Source organism: Carassius carassius, chromosome 14 (assembly GCF_963082965.1).
Source record: "Carassius carassius chromosome 14, fCarCar2.1, whole genome shotgun sequence".
NCBI lineage: Eukaryota > Metazoa > Chordata > Actinopteri > Cypriniformes > Cyprinidae > Carassius > Carassius carassius.
The window spans coordinates 10,196,860-10,213,483 of NC_081768.1; the positions used below are offsets into that span (position 1 = coordinate 10,196,860).

At 39.7% G+C, this 16,624-nt stretch overlaps 1 long non-coding RNA gene across 2 annotated transcripts; it reads right to left on the minus strand.

Annotated features, from left to right (window-relative positions):
• Nucleotides 1–2,013: 2,013 nt before the first annotated feature.
• On the minus strand, nucleotides 2,014–15,167 carry LOC132156520 (uncharacterized). 2 transcript variants are annotated; one of them, XR_009437454.1, is made up of 4 exons: nucleotides 15,115–15,167; nucleotides 12,841–12,931; nucleotides 2,493–2,549; nucleotides 2,014–2,413 (listed from the first exon to the last, which is right to left on the minus strand). It is a non-coding gene; the product is annotated as an uncharacterized LOC132156520 (long non-coding RNA). The 2 variants fall into 2 exon arrangements; XR_009437455.1 differs by lacking the exon at nucleotides 15,115–15,167 and adding an exon at nucleotides 13,100–13,197.
• Between the last annotated feature and the right edge of the window lie 1,457 nt (nucleotides 15,168–16,624).

Below are 16,624 nucleotides of genomic sequence, written 5' to 3' on the forward strand. Positions count from 1 at the left end.
AGACATTTATGATGAAGTCATGTGCACTTAATGCTGAGAAGAGGTGTGTTCCATTTAAAGCAGTGCTGCACAGACCGATTTGACAAAGTAAAGTACAACGAAAGCGATTGGAAAGTAGTAATAATTTTTTTCTCTCTCTCGGCACTTTGATGTCATACATTGATTGTTCTGTGCAGCACTGATCTTGTACAAGCCTAAAGACTCTAGCCTTGAAGCTTCAGAAGGACTGGTCTAGGAAGGACGTATCCTCACTTGGATGCTTACTTCAGTTTATCAGTAAACCACTGAAATATTCACTTGACAATTCAAGTCAAGTCACCTTTATTTATGTAGCACTTTTAACAATACAGATTGCAACAAAGCAACTGAACAGCATTAAACAGGAAAACAGTCTGTCAATAATACAAAAAGGCAGTTCATCATTGAATTCAGTGATGTCATCATCCAGCTCAGTTCAGTTTAAATAGTATCTGTACAATATATCTGTGGGCTCATCTAGTTGTCTTGATCTGCACTGACACTCAGGGCTGTAGAGGTCCTCTCTAGGCGCTGATCCACCATCTGGGCTGGATCCAGGTGACTGCAGTGACCCCCTGATCTGGATACAGACTGGATCTGGTGGCTAAGGTGACCTTGGAATAATAGAGAAACAGACTAATATTAGCGTAGATGCCATTCTTCTTATAATGTAGCAAGTACATCATGTGTTATGGGAAGTGTTCCCGGTTCTGGTTTTCCGGCAGCCTAAAAATCCTTTAACACATTTGAATATTAGAAATGTGTTAGCGTGTAAGCCAGGTTAAAGAGGTGGTTCTTTGATATATATTTAAACTGACAGAGTATGTCTGCCTCCCGAACAATGTTAGGTAGGTTATTCCAGAGTTTGCGAGCTAAATAGGAAAAGGATCTACCGCCTGCAGTTGATTTTGATTTTTTAGGTATTATCAAATTGCCAGAGTTTTGAGAGCACAGCGGGCATGGAGCACTATAATACTGAAATACTGAGGTGCTAAACCATTCAGGGCTTTATAAGTAATAAGCAAGATTTTTAAATCTATACGATGTTTGATAGGGAGCCAGTACAGTGTTGACACCGTTGGCTACAATAATGTATTGGTTGAAGACACGCAGCGGTCAATTTTGCATTAGCTTCGTTTGGAGCTATTTTTGTTGACTGGTCGAAAATAAACTGGAAATATGATGTCTGTAATGTAAGTTACACAATGTTAACTTAATTATGCAGTGTTTTTGTCTTATTTGAACATGTAACAACTAGAATGTAACAACTCTCTGCCCATCATCAACTGTAGTGAAAACTAAACATGTCGGCTATGTTAGATGTGTTCTGCAAGAGTATAACACATGTCAACGCAGAAGATGTTTGACTATGTTTGACTATGTCAATTTTAGCTAAATTGCAATAACCGATAGATGGTACTGCTACATCCTCTTTTCTAGTGCTGCCTTCTGTTTTCCTGGCTGCATCCACCCAACTTTGACCAGTGAGTAACAATGTCTGAAAAATATTACTGACCAGGCTATGGACAGGGAGGACTATGACAATATAAAATGCAACACCAAATGGCAAAAGTTCAGTGTGTCTGTCACAGTCTTTCAATGATGTCCCAGCAACTGTCACCTGCCTTTCTAGATTTATCCAATAGACTAGTTTTGAATGAAGCATCATCACAGATGCTTTGCAGATGTGTCCTAGATTCAAACTGATATTTAGAGGGGTCTGGAAAAGCCCTCCATCATATTGAATGGATTTGAGATGAGAATGCATAGCACTTTAAAAGACTCCAGGTGTTTGGTGCTTGGGTCAGTCTCAAAGCAAACCATCCCGCAACTGCTAATGTGGAAAAGCTTTATGCTGCCGTTTTTGCAGTGGCAAGACTTACGGTGAGTGGGAATTGCCAGGAACGTTATGACAATACATGGATTATGATTTGACATAGTACTTATTTATGTGATTTGATTCATAAAGTATTGTGATAATAGTTATCCAAGTCACGTCAGACCCATTTACTAGTCCTCAAGCATGCAAAAGCAGTACAACATATTTAATCTGAATGTTGATTAGGCATGACAGATCCCTTTTACTAAAAAACTAAAATGAACAGTAAAGGATGCCCAATGTAAGCCTTCCAGCCCACTAAACATTTCTACTACTATTGCAAATAAACCATAGGTCCCCAAGCACCATGTTCTCAAGTTGCATTTTCCCATGAAAACACTGTAAGGGCTGTAAAAATGATAGAAGCAGTGCACTCTTTGATTAGATAGCAAGTGCTGATTTGAAAACCCTAGCAGTGAAATTCTGAGAGACATCAATATCATGTTGAAGAGACATCTTGATGTTCGGCTCTTTGCCAAAGAGTGCATTAGTTTGAAGAGATGTTCCTTGCCTTGCCTATAGCAAAAAGAGAAAAAATAGATAAATCTGAAAACAATGTATTGTAAGGTCCAGATTTATGTTACTCAATACTAACCTCACTGTTGCTTGCAAGAGCTTGAGTTTAATGTTTATATGTTTGGCTGATTGTGTTCTGTGGGTTACAGGCAAACAAATGAGATAAACAACTGCAGATTGCATTAAATATTTTAATAAGCAGCACTCAGTGTAAGGCAATTTTTTCTCCTAGTTACATCACCATTCAAAAGGTTGGGGAGATTTATTTTATTTTATTCATTTATTTTATATCCCTTGTGTTTACTATAAGGCTGCATTTATTTAAGCAAAAATCGTACTCGGTTACTAAACGTAACCTCGGTTCTCTCTAGAAGAGCGAACGAGTACTGCGTCTTAGCTAAGACGCTACAGGAAAAGTCTCTTTTCACGAAATACTGAAGCAAAAAATTATCCTTAATTTTGTATTTTTGTAAAGCGCATTTGCAGCAGTACACAGCCATAGGCGAGACGGCTCGTTCGCTCATTGGCTTGTTCTGCGGCAACTGCACAGCCTATCGAGCGCGGGCTGATGCAACATCAGACCAATAAGGGCGCTTCGTGCCCTTCTTGCCACTTCCCGCCGAAACGGGTGTGGCCCAACCTATAAAAGGAGCTCGAAAAGGCTGACTCACCTGATTTATTTCATCGCCGAAGCGAACCAGAGTGAATCGTGCAAGCAAGGCTGTTGTCGGTATAGTCGAATCAGGGCCCTGAGGGGAATTCTGAGTTCACGAGCGCTATGCGCTGCCGACTGTTATATGGGCAGTATTGCGTAAGACCTGCATTGCCACATTGGTCAGGCCTTGCCTCGGCTGTGTGATGTCATATTGCCGCATCTACGGATGCTGCTAGATATAGGACGGAGGGCTTTTTCCCTTTTCTGTCCTGGACTCTCTGTGAGTCCCTCAGGTGACTGTGCACTGTAAATCCTGGGCGTTGCTTCAGGTTTATTGGTGTGTGATCCCTGCGCGCACGGCGTTTTACATTGGGTTCCAGGTTATAGAACCTGATAAATGTAGACGGCGAGGCCCAACCTGCCGCCATACATATATCCTGCAAGGAGATCCCAGTAGACCACGCCCACGACGAGGCGACGCCTCTTGTGGAGTGTGTTCTGACGCCCAACGGGCACTGAAGGCCCCTGGAAGCGTAAGCTAACGCTATGGCGTCAACTATCCATCTGGATAGAGTCTGTCTCGAAACAGCCATTCCCTTGGAACGTCCACCGAACGAGACAAACAGCTGCTCCGTCTGCCGAAAGGCAGCAGAGCGAGATACATAAGCTCTTAAAACCCTGACAGGGCAAAGAAGACTCGAGTCTCCATCCTCCCCTGACACCGGCAGGGCAGACAGGGCAATAACCTGAGCCCGAAACGGTGTGTTGAGGGATTTCGGCACATAACCATGCCTAGGTTTGAGTATGACCCTTGAGTCATTGGGCCCAAACTCCAAGCACGACTGGCTCACCGAGAGCGTGCAAATCACCCACACGCTTCACAGAAGCGAGAGCCAACAAGAATACTGTCTTGAACGACAGATGCTGAAGGCTAACCGATTGGACAGAATCAAAAGGGGGACCCTTCAAGGCCTCCAAAACCACCGCGAGGTCCCACATAGGGACTGACAGGGGTCTGGGAGGATTCAGCCTCCTAGCTCCTCTGAGGAACCGGATAACTAAATCGTTCCTTCCTATTGACTGACCAGAGGCCGTTTCAGAAAATGCCGCGATGGCATTATAACTTTTAATCATAAACTTTGAGCGTGGATGGGGCTCTGCCCTTATCCAACAGCTCCTGTAGGAAGGAGAGGACCTCCGTCACCTCACAACTAAGGGGTGAATAACCTCGAGCTGTGCACCAGCTGGAGAACACCGACCACTTCGAGGCATACAGACATCGTGTCGACGGAGCTCTAGCCTGAGTGATGGTATTTAGCACTCCCACTGCGAGATCAGCGGGTAACCGTTGAGCGCCCACACATGGAGGGACCACAACTCCGGTTGAGGGTGCCAAATCGAGCCCCTGGCCTGCGAGAGGAGGTCCCTCCTCAACGGTACCGGCCACGGGGTGACATCTGTTCTTCTAAAGAGGTGCTACAAGCAGTATTGAACATCTCATTTCTCTCACCCGTTCTATCACCTGCGGAAGGAGGGAGACGGGAGGGAACGCATAAAGTGGGCAGCACGGCCATCTCCGTGACAGAGCGCTTTCGTTCTTGGAAAAGAACGCGGGGCAGTGAGCATTTTCGTGGGACGCAAAGAGGTCCACCTCCGCCATGCCAAATCTCTCCCACAACAGCCGGACTGTTTGCGGGTGTAGAGACCATTCGCCCGTAGGAACATTGCCTCTGGACAGCCTGTCTGGACCCAGATTCTGCAGTCCAGGCACATGCACTGCTCTCAGCGAGCGCACGTTGCGCTGAGCCCAAAGCAGGAGGCGTTCCGTCAGCCTGCACAGGTTTCGGGACCCGAGACCGCCCTGGCGATTTATGTAGGACACCACGGACATGTTGTCCGCACGGACTACGACGTGGTGATCCTTGATATGGGGACAAAAGCGCGTCAGCACGTTCTCCACTGCCAGCATTTCCAGGCAGTTGATATGATGGAGCTTTTCCCGTTCTGACCATAGGCCAAAGGACGGTCTGCCTTCGAGCAGCGCTCCCCATCCCGAAGTGGAGGCGTCCGTCGACACCATTTTCACACTCGGGGAAGTCCCCAGGCTTACACCTAATCGGTACCAGCCGTTCGCTGTCCAAGGTGCTAGAGCAGCAACACAGCTCTGATCGACCTTGAAACGCAGCCGGCCAGACGCCCACGCTCTGCGCAGCACCCGAGCCTTCAGCCAGAACTGCAGGGGGCGCATGCGGAGCAGGCCCAGCCGCAGAACCGGAGATGCTGAGGCCATGAGACCCAGCATCTTTTGACAGTGTTTGAGCGACACGGTAGCGCCGCAGCGGAAAGAACTCGCTGCGCGCTGAATGCCCATCGCGCGCTGTGGTGACAGTCGCGCCGTCATGGAACACGAGTTCAGAACTATACCCAGAAACAGGATCGTCTGACTGGGGTTCAGCGAACTCTTTGCCCAATTGACACTGAGGCCGAGCTTCTCGAGGTGATCGAGTAAAACTGATGTTGCATCAGCCCGCGCTCGATAGGCTGTGCAGTTGCCGCAGAACAAGCCAATGAGAGAACGAGCTGTCTCGCCTATGGCTGTGTACTGCTGCAAATGTGCTTTACAAAAATACAAAATTAAGTAGAGTTGTTCCGATTCCGATACTAGTATCGGAAATATCTCCGATACCACAACAAATTCTGGCATCAGCATCGGCGAGTACATGAACCCATATACCGATCCGATACCATTTTCAAGACCTAGTTATGAACGCTAGCTTTGCCTAACCGCTGCACGGTTCTTCTTCGCTGCTCAGAATGCATTGCAAACACAGGACGATGTGCTGTAATGCCACAAGCAACCCCTGTTTAGAGCAGCGAAGAAGAAATGAAAACGCGTTAGCAGCACTGATCTATATATGACTGGATCGCTCATCGCGTTCTAAACTGCCAACAGACAGTGAAGCCGCTTCTATATTACAGATCAGTGGTTAGCAGTATGTCCGCTGTTTAGCAGTATTTCAGACTGGACCAACCAGACAGTAAAACGGCGACTAGGGATGCCACAAGTACTGGCACTTCACTACCAAGACGGTGCTGAAAATTTTAAAATGTGATGATACCAGCGTCTCTGTAGAACCGGTAGTAAGTTTGAGTATATTCGTTACCCGCAGCTGCGTTCAGTCGCTTCCGTGTTAGTCTAAGCGCAGGGCTCCAGACTGTAGCCGAATATATATACTAGTGTCTGTGAATATTAAACTGCAAAATACTATTTAAATATTACTCCTGCAAAGTCTACATCTCCAGATGCACGGGAGCTCGCTGTTTTGTGGCCTCTGCCGTGTGTCACTATATGAGGACATGAACGCATAAACCGTCACTTCATGAGAATTTAACGTTTCATTTGAGAAAACTGTCATATCATAAACACAGACACTCAAAGATCTTCATGGCGAGTAAATTGACAATATATTAAGCTACTGTTGTAGCCTACAGTAGATTTAGCTACGTCTCTATGTAGTAATAATACGTCTCTATTAATAATAATAATTATGCCTAGACGGTTGCTTGTTTTTTACTTGTTTTGTTGTAAAGAGATTATCTGATTAATATAGAATTTTTTATGTTCCTAGACTTATTTGTTGCAGTTTTTTATACACTAATATTGTAAAACTAAAATACTAAAATACCTTTTTTAGTTTGCGGTGTTAGATTTTTGGCTGCATTTGAAGTTCTTTTTCCCTTAAGAAATTAAATAATATTACTGTCAAATTCATGTCAGATAATAAAAATACTGTAATAAATACAGTAGTTAACCATGTATTTGTTCATGTTTTATCAAGGGATAAGTCTGGAGCACACCATAAAATAATTCTAGAAATTTACACAGGGCTAGTAGTATATACAGCTGTATATACAGATACACACCCAGGTATCGGATCAGTACTCGGTATCGGCCGATACCCTGAGCCCAGGTATCGGAATCGGTATCGGGAAGAGAAAAAGGGTATCGGAACATCTCTAAAATTAAGGATAATTTTTTGCTTCAGTATTTCGTGAAAAGAGACTTTTCCCTTAGCGTCTTAGCTAAGACGCAGTACGAGAGAGCTCTCGTAAGAGAACTGTAAAAACAATTATTAGTTGCATTCATCCTTAATGATAAAAGTATTAATTGGTTTTAAAAAGGGTATTTTCCCGCAGAGCTACAGAAAGAATACATTTGTGTAAATGAACTTTTTATTCAAATACAATTTTCAGAATTATTTTTAATTTCATCTGTATTTATAAAAATTTTTCTTAAGTGAATAAAATTCTGTCTCTGTCTTTTTCCTTTTTTAAATTGAATCACAACCACCATTCATTCACTTTTTCTCGCTTATACACAAATCTGCCGCAAACTCTATGGGCGCCACCATCTTGCCTGCCGCCATTACTGCGTCCCTGCGAAGTGTGACGGTGTGACACTTGCCGGTGCACTCTAATGACATTTCAATGAAAGCGGATCCTGCTCATTAAAGAAAATGTCTGGTGAAAGAGAACATTGGGTAGATGTCAGGCAGTGGCCAAAACTTACCGATAAAGGAAATTTATTGACAACAATGTAATAATGTAAAAATATGTAATGTAATGTAATTAAGAAATGTATTAATTGATGACAACAATAAAACCAAACGCTGTCATTACTAGCTGTGTTGCTAATATGTTCACAAGCTTCAAATAATTATTAGGCCATCCTTAAAAATATTCCACTTTTGACGCACATTTTGGTCCTCTGCTCGACCAGGAACTCTGTGTAATCATCATATTTGTTCAATACTCTTGGTGGCATACATTTTCTACTGAAATGTAATTTTTCTGTTGATTAAATTCCCTTGAAATTAGCTGACTTCCACAAACAAGCCCTTCTATCTTGGATATTGATCTATAAACATAACTTTAGTCCACATAGATACTTTATTTGGAATAACAAAGAAATCCTTTATAAAGTCTCTGTTTTGTCGGCCATGGTTTGATAGAGGAATTCTGTTGGTAGGACAGTTATTGAACAAAGATGTTTGCTCATGTCATATTCAGAATTTCTTCAGAACTTTAACTTCCCAGTGACACCAAAGAAATACGCAGTTGTATTTGATGAAATCCCTACAGGCTCACTTCAAATTTTAAAACACATATCATTCACAGATATTAGTGCTGAATTTAATATAATTTTTATTGGAGATACAGACATTACAAAGAAAGAATACACCAATAAATATATTAGAAATCAAATTTGGTGCTCTGTTCCACCTGCTGCAAAGTTTTTTTGGTATTCAACCATGGGTGATTTAAATTGGGAAAAAGCTAATACTACTGTTTATAAATACTGTATTAATAATAAAATAAAAGAAGTTTCAATTAAAATTTTACATCAAATTTATCCTGTTAAAAATACGCTAAGAAGATTTAAAATAAACATAGAAGAATCTTGTGTCTTTTGCCAATAAATAGGGAGACTATTTTTCATTTATTTTATCACTGTATGTACACAAAAAAATTTGGGTCTGATTTGGAAGAATTCATAATCACAAAATTGAATGTAAACATCACATTTTTGATGTAATGTTATACTTTGACTTATGTGATTTGTCCAAAAATTAAATCTTTGTTATTAAACTCTTTTATTATCTTCGGAAAATACCATATTCACAAGTGTAAATGGTCTAATTCGCAACCTTGGTTTAATGTATTTCATCTGGACTTTAAATCAATCCTTTCAAGTTGTGTGTGCGATCATGTCTGTCTGTAGCTGACCATCAGCTCAACTCCATGCTGAGTTAATGGTCTTGTCAACTCTTTCTTTCTTGGTGACTTTTGGTGAGTGCATTAGTTTATGACCTAGGTGGTGCAGGCCAAACATTCTCAAGTGTGTTGAAAATGCATTGTCCATGACCCCAAAACTTTTTGCTACATCCTCTTTTTACTCATTTGCTTAGAATGGGCACATACTGCATGCAGCAATATTGCGTGTACTATTTACATGGTGCTCCTTTTCTTTTTTTAGTTAGCTTCATTTTGATTGGATGGTGAAATGCAGAGTTGTAATACGTAACACACAAATGAGGAGTGGCAACATTTCAGATGCAACAGTCGTTGTGTCACTACATTAATGTCACAGTGGCCCAGCATTAGTGGTCATTTTAATGGGTCAGCTCCCTTTGAACTAATCTGCGTCCTCTGAGGATCCCCTCTCAGGTGACGCATTCTGCAGTAATAATGCACGCTGCAGTGTGTATTTATCTATGTGTGTTGGATGGTTTATTTTAGGACTGGCTCCATTACCAAGGCTGGGAAAAGTCTGCGTCTCATTGAGGGAGACAGTAGTCTGCCACACCCATTAACACACACACATGCACACACACACACAATCCCAGGCTACACCCCACAGCCTAGGGCCAGTTCCCAGACTCTGCCAGTTTGTTTCCATCTTACCGAAGCTGGTTAATGACAGACCCTAATAAAGACATGACTGACTGAAGACTCACAATAAATCAATAAACCACCATAATACTCTCATCTGATATGCAATATAACAAGCCTCACACACACTTCCATGACTCCCAGGGTAAACACTTGGGTAAATGATGACATCATTGAAGTGAATCTAGTATCAGTAGAGAGAGAGAGAGAGAGTGTGAGTGTGTGTGTGTGTGTGTGTGTGTGTGTGTGTGCAAACAGATTATACAATTTTGATTTAATTTTAATACATTCAAAATGGGTTCATTGTACTGTACAGATGTAGAACTTTACCCTTAAGTCTGTATGTAAATATCTAACGGTCAGATATTTGCAGGTGAAAACAATATTATATACTGTATATAATATTATTTTAATTTTATTTATATACTATTATCAATATTTAAAATGAACTTTTATTTGTAAAATGGAAAATGTGTGTGTTTACCAGTGGATGACTTGGCTTTAAATGAATAGAATTTGATTTTGATGATCACGTTTTTTTAATCACAATGCTCAACAGGTACAGGCACATACAATCACATGAACCACTTTTTTTCCCAGAACAATATTTTCCATATAGTGGCCAATCAGATTGACTGATGATGTGTTATTGCACATCTCTTTTAAGTCTTTCCCTTTTTCCCCAAAGGTGTTTAGGTAAAGTGAGTGGGTGGAGCACGTCGCATCTCAAAAAGCAAGCTTTCCGAGTGAAACTAGTCACGGACACATGAATTTGATTAAAGCTCAGGCAATGCCACACTCTTTGCTGCATTTACAATTTTTGTGTCTGTGTAATAAACATTTTTCTGTAATGGTAGGTAATGTAACTTTGCACCTTCATGTTAGTGATTTAGTGAGGTTAGTGAGTTTCCTTTGAAGAAACACACATGCATATGTTCAGTGGTCAGAAGTGGAACAGCTGAGGAATGACTGGACTCATCTGAGAGCAACAGCTGCAACCTAACTATTGCCAGAGATATGAGAGAACAGATATATAGACACAGACGCTTAATTGTAACACTGTGAGGTTATAGATCTGCAGCATGCATGCAGGAGGCATTTACTTCCAAATATCTTTTCTTAATTTTAAATATCAGAACAGCATAGCTGCGGCTTCAAGGGTCATGGCTAGATTCCCAGTGTCGGTGTGGTTACTGTACACATACTATCAGATTTCAGTTTCACAGGGACATCCTACCACAGATCCATGGGTATGCGCTGTAGGTGCATATGTCCATACAGAGGAAATTGACAAAGCTGCCAGTGTGTGATGGGAGGCACCGTTTATTACAACTGGTCGGTCTCTTTTTTGGTGATCTCTGCTTAAATGCATGTGCAAAGTGCACTTTGTATCTATGAGAAACCACCCTGCTGAATTCTCACTGATTCACACTTGGCACTAAAAGGACAGTAGCCTGGAGCATTCAGAAGTTCAATGCTTCTCACAATGGCAATTTAGATGCAGTGTAGTTTTTCAGTCTGAAACTTGGCTTCAGAAGTTTTTTTGACATTGAACCTGCAGCCCACACAAAGTTACATGCATTACAATGCATTCATCAATAACCATAAATATGTTCGCATATAGACATATAGACAAAAGGAAGGAGAACAAGCAATCTTAACATTTGCTGTAACATAATACTTGTATTTGAAAAAGCACACACATTCATGGTTTGTTTATGTAAAGGAGTAATGATTCATTGATAGGTTGACAGTGGCAGCTGTCTGAATGACGACGGACAGCTGCGTTGGTAAAGACAGCTGAATGATCGCTCAAACACATGCATGTGCTCATAGACACACACACACTTTTCCTTTTTCACAATTTTAACATATGTTTGTAAACACTCTCAGATAAACAAAGTCTTGGAAGTTTTGTTTTATTGTGTTCACCTAAAGGGATACGCGTTGCTTTCTTTTGCTGAACACAAAAGAAGATCTTTTGAAGAATGCTGGTAACCAGACAACTGATGGTAGCTATTGATTGACTTCCATTGTATTTTCCTCCATACTAAGGGAGATATGGGTTACTGTAAACGGTTTGGTTATCAACATTTTTTCAAAATTTCATTTTCTTTAATTTTCTATTTTTTGCTAGTGTGCAGCTTGTGAACAAATTGTTCATGAACCAACCCTCCCATCACTTACATGTCTGAAAACTACAGTGAATCTAGCTACATTTCATAAACAATAGTTGTGCAAATGCAAGTACTGACACTAGCCTCTTATAACTGGCTATGTACATTAAAATGTATTAAATAAAATGTATTGAGTTTGTTCAACATAACATTATTTGTTTAAACAAACTTCTAGTCTCGCTGTACATTGGAAACATTTTCTTATTTTAATGAAATTCAAAAAATGAGTTTACTTGTGTGCTGAAGATACATTTTAATCTGAATTGTAGTCTCAGTACAAGGGCATTTTCTATAAATATCACTAACCCTGAGCTTTTAACAACTCTACAGAATCATCAACTGTGAGTAACTTCTACACCAGTGGTCTTGAATCACACAGATTTAGACACTGATAGAGTGAAGATAGAGCGGTATGCTTAACAATCTGTTATGAATACAGCTTCAATTAGGAGCTGATCTTGGATCAGTTTTTCCCTGTATCTAGCTAATCTACTCCATTACACATATGGCAACTGTTCAGGCCTCATTTAGGCCTCATTCAGGCCTCATTAAGTGACCTTTGATGAAAAAGACTTGTGTTTGAGACTCTGCTATAGCTGTACCATCAGCACTATAGTAATTACCCAAGTAAGAACCAAGTGATGAAAGTGGACCAGAGATGGTAAGCACAATTATTTGGCACACAAATAATGAATTTGCTTTTATGATAATTTTGTCCAGATTCATTTCATTGTGTAAAATTCTGGGGTTCATTCAGAGAGTGCTATTAATTGCTATAAACTCAGTAATTATTTAAATGATCTGAATTGGTAGTGTAAAATTACGATTCTATATAGTGTCCACTTCCATTTATACACACAAATGTAGCAGAATGGAGCTAAAAGTATTAGCTTTTGCTTTTGGCTTTTTGATCAATAGAGGAGGATTTATGTAAACATCACAGTCTCAGTCTACAAAGAATACAAACTTCAAAGCTGCATTTTGTGGTAGTAGTGTTGCGAAACAGTATTTTACAATATTTTGAGTTTATTATTTCTAATTTACTATTTATTAGAAATAGAATATAACATCATATCCTGTTGTGAAAATTAGTTGCAGGTTCAGAAGCAATTTCACATTCTCAAAGTGAAAAGTGACCGCACCTTTAGTGAGACATCTAAACTTTGCAGCGGTGGGATGTCCTGGCGGAAGATTGAGACATGATGCCACATGAATGCCAATATTTCCATTCTTCTGGAAAGAGAGACAGGCATAGCCAAGTAAGTAAAAATGTGCGTGCGTGCATGAGTGTTGAATAGCAAACTGTTGAACTTTCTTTTCTGTTTCTACATTACTGTATGGATGGATCCACCCTTAAATGGAGGAAAAGAAAGGAAGAATTGCTTAACTCGTATTAATTACCTGGGATAGCATTGGATACGAGATGTTAATCGCATCAGTAGAGAGGTGAACGCAACACCCTCTGTGTCAGGGCCTGGAATAACACAGGTCTTTTCTTGTCCCAACATCAAATGAAAATCAACCTAGCAGTTTTTTTTCCCCAAATATTTTAATTCAGGGTGTGGCGTGTATGTGTGTGTATGTGCGAGTTAAATGCAATCCATGCCGCTACATGATTTTTGTAAGCACAGATCAACTGAACACACACATGCTCGGATGCCTTTGTAAAGTTTAAGCTTGTGACTCAGCCTGACAAAACCTCTGTGATTTGAAAGATTTTATTCACAGTACTTTATTATTCAGTTTTAACAGAATTTAAGATACAGTATGTTTATATTTCAAGATGTGAGTATGTGTCTTAGGTCTTGCTTTGGGCCACTTCAAATCTCTGATACTCTGATCTCTATGACGTGATAAAGTGCTGAGATATGCTAGAAACGTCAGTTGCGTCTTCTGTGATGGTCCTGGAGAATGCTTGATCTAGTCCTGCACGGCTCTTCATATATGGCACGAGGTAAGAGGGCAGATCAAAACATGCCCAAGAATGCAGAGCAGGAATTTAATGATTAATCGGGGTAATAATACAATCACTGTCCATTCAGTTTCTCAGAAACTCACACCTGAAATGGCCAACTATTTGTGCTTGAGGCAAAGGTTGTTTTTCAAGGGTTGCTATTTAACAGTTATGCAGTATTTTCATTATTTGGTTTTGAAGTTTTTGGTTTTAGGAAGAGAGGTGTTTCGATTGGCAGCTGCTGTTGTTTTTTGCCAGCACTAGATGAATAATGTTCGGTTGAGAGCAAGAGGAATTCTGGGATGTGTTCAATGCCAGCATGGAGTCTTAAACCCGCAGAGGGTCTTTAGCAGCTGTTTCTACAAATAAATAAGGTATTGAGACGAGTGAAACACAGGCTTTGACTCATCTTTAGTCTCCTACTTCATGGAAAACCAAGCATGGATCCCTCAGTGTTTCATATACTGGTCTGCCTTTAGAATAAAATATCCAACACTTCAACAGCCTCAACACACAGGTTAATAAAAGTGTAAACCGTTTACTTATAAAGTTTTTATTGACTGGAAATGTAATGTCAGGTCAAATAAGTTCTGTTTTTTTTTCTTAGAATTTCTCAGTGCATTTATTAATTTTACTATTCCTACTTTTGTAATGTTCAGAGTTTGTCTTTTTATCTGAAACTTGTTTGCTCATTGTCAACATTTTGTTTGCCGTGTTTCAGCATGACTACTATTTTTTAACTAATTAATGAATAAATTAAGCATTTCTATTTCTATTTTATATTAGTTAATTATAGGATCCAGGAAAAAAATAAAGGATGAATTGCAACAAACAAATTAATGAATACAATGAAATTAAAATTACTTGAAATCAGAACAAGATACCATGCAGTAAATGCCAAAAATGGAAATGACTTGAAAATGTATAAAACCCTCAACATTCTCAGCAAACATTGCAGCATGAATATATTTTGTTTTTACTGTTATGCTGACTTACTTTAAATTTTTGTTATTTTGTCTTTATGTTTAGTTATTTGTTGTGTTGTGATGTGAACAAAAAAACCTGCTTGGATGAAGGAAGCATCTTGATTTTAGTAAATGTACAAACTGAAAATGTGAAAAAGTGTTACTTAGACTCTAAAGACAATAGCTGAGAAAACTTTAAAACCTGAATGCATCATGTTGCCATGCGTTTTTAATTCCTTATTACAGTAGGAGTTAAATGTGCAATATTTCTTATGGACTTTTGTAGCATTTTTAGTTGACTCGATGAAAGCCTAACATTAATGTTCTCTCAACTACTTCAGTTGTATTGACTGTTGAAATTAATTTTGAGTAAAGACAATTTAAAAGCAAGGGCATATTTTACAGCTTCTTACAAAGTTACAGTTTCTGTTTTCATTTTCTTTCTCTCTCTCTTTGTCAGTCTCTCTCAGCTTATAAAACAGGAATGTGAGGTGTACCTCAAGTTTCAGGTACTGAAGACTGAGCTGCCAGTTTCCTGTTGGCAGCTTCCTCTGTTGGCAGAAAAAAAATGTGTTCACTAAATTCTTTTCTTTATGTCTGTGCATGTAGCTCAGTTTGAGAATCTGATACCACTGCTGACTCAGCAATAATCCTACAGCTTAGCATGGAGTCAACATCCAACAAATCAAAGCTTGCTCACTCATATACTCACACCAAATTACCTACACATAAACCTACTACTATTGGCATTAGCAATCAAGTGCACTTACCATCCCATCATACAGTAAGCTTACAACCACCTGCTCTCCCTGTGAAGTATACAGTACGGCAAAAAAAATAAATGCTCCTAAAATAGACACCTTTCCACTACCACAGACATGTTACAGGATAAAGTCATTTCAGTGCAGAGTTCAGACCAAGGGCACCAGGCCACCTAACAAGACCTGAGGGTCCAAAACCCTCTTCAACTCAAGTGTCCTGCAGTACCGATCCTAATTTGACCCAACTGTCTGTAATTTGAAGTCAGGTTTGAACACCTTGACTTGCTTGTCGGGTGTGTTTGGTTAGGACCAGAGCTAAACCCAGCAGAACACTGGCCTTCCAGGATTGGAACTGAAAAGCCCTTGATGTAAAAGATTGAGTAGATTAGAAATAAAAATAAGAGTGAAGTTTTTAAAGGGGTCCTGTTATGCTTTTGCCCCTTTTCAACTTTAGATGGTGTGTAATGTTGCTGTTTGAGCAAAAAAAAAAAAAGATTAATTCGTAAAGGACATCTCTTAAACACACTATTGATTATTTAAATAAAGTAATTCCTGTCCACAGATAACAAGAGCTACTAGCATGTTGGTTAACAGACACAGTTTCTTCTATCCCACTGGTTCCAAAACCTCTTTATTTGTGCTTGCAATGTTTCTGCACAATATTCTTGTTAGTAAACATTCTCAGGGTCTGCACTGGACTCCAAAAGGTATGGCAAAATTGGAGCCCTCATTAATATTTGCAGATGAAACTCGCTTTTGTTAAGGAGAGAGACATTTCTGGTTCACCAATCACCAATCAAGAAGAGGTTTCATTGAAACAGGAAATTAATAGGGTGTTTGAGACAGACTGGGAAGAGAGATGCTGCAACAATATATGAAAAAAAAAAATAATAATAATAAAAAAAAAAAAAAAAAAAAAAAAAAATATATATATATATATATATATATATATATATATATATATATATATATATATAAACTGATGTAACCCTGTTCTAGTACAAAACCAAAAACCAGAGGTGGAAAGTAAAAGTACCATTACATTAATTAAATTTTACTTAAGTACAAGTAAAAGTACCAGTCTAAAAATCTACTCAAGTAAAAGTAAAAAGTAGCTCATTTAAACTTTACTCAGAGTAAAAATTACTTAGTTACATTTTAACAGTGGGAGGGAGTCAAAAATGGGACAGGCCAAGGTTGTCAAACTCAGTTCCTGGAGGGCCACAGTCCTGCACAGTTTAGATAT